The 967-nt window shown below is 41.4% G+C and overlaps 1 pseudogene; it reads left to right on the top strand.

The window, feature by feature from the left end:
* The window catches only part of LOC138009763 (uncharacterized), a 1,025-nt pseudogene extending 271 nt beyond the window's left edge, over window positions 1-754 (top strand).
* Window positions 755-967: the final 213 nt, after the last annotated feature.

Raw genomic sequence — 967 nt, 5'->3', positions numbered from 1 at the left:
GCATTCTTGCTAAAGCAGTACGAGGAAAAAAACCACAAGACGATAAAGTAATCGGTTCATTGGAATTCAAAATTATCAAAGATTTGATCAATTCCACTCCAATCGATGAAATGGCGGGAAGAAGTGAGATTCCCGCCATCTTCCCCGAAACGCCGCCAACTTCACCAGAGGATAATATACCTTCCAAAGTGATAAAGCCCTGCAACATAGAATCAACTCTGACTATTAAGCAACCGTTCGAAGCCTTAAAAGAGTTTGAAATGTGCCAAATGGGTCCTCGGCTGAAAATGAAGAGAGCAGGGTTAGTTGCAAACGAATGTTTAGCCGTGTTACAGCAAGAACTGACTTCTTTTGCGCCTGACCTTGGGAAGGTCTTCGGTTATGGGTTGCTACACTGCGCCAAGGATAACCAAAATTTTGTACGTGAGGTGATATCGACTGCTTTGGAAACAGTCGCCGAGAAACAGGGAATTAAAAAGGCATTTGCCACGATTTTGTGCGAAGATCTAAATACGAGGTATTTGGAATCGCTACGAGTTCCTCACTGGCTCCAGCTGTACGTGAAGTTGACCACGAAACTTCCCAATAGATCGTGGCAAACGCTTCTGAATTTTCTCAACATTGGTTGTAGCGGGGTAAGTTTTATTTTTACAAGCTTTTTTTATTTGTCGACAATCAGAAATCTTTTGTCTGTTCGCTCGGGGGAGAGGGAGGGAAGTGGGGTGTGAAGAAATATAAAAGGGTAGGAATTTGATTCATTCATTTGTCCAGATCCCAGAACTTTTTTATTCTTTAAGGATGGGCGGGTTATATGAAGCCAGGGTATGCAGCACATTTCACACTTGTGACATGACAGAAGATATTTTGCTGCAAATCGAAATAAAATAACTCAAAGCAATGTTAATGCCTACAGTGTTTACTGCACAGTGAATCATTTACTTTAGGCAGAATTTTTTCTTTATGCCAA

Source organism: Montipora foliosa, chromosome 7 (genome assembly GCF_036669935.1).
Source record: "Montipora foliosa isolate CH-2021 chromosome 7, ASM3666993v2, whole genome shotgun sequence".
NCBI lineage: Eukaryota > Metazoa > Cnidaria > Anthozoa > Scleractinia > Acroporidae > Montipora > Montipora foliosa.
The sequence above is the reverse complement of the archived record's forward strand: the minus strand, read 5'-3'. Positions and strand labels throughout refer to the sequence as shown.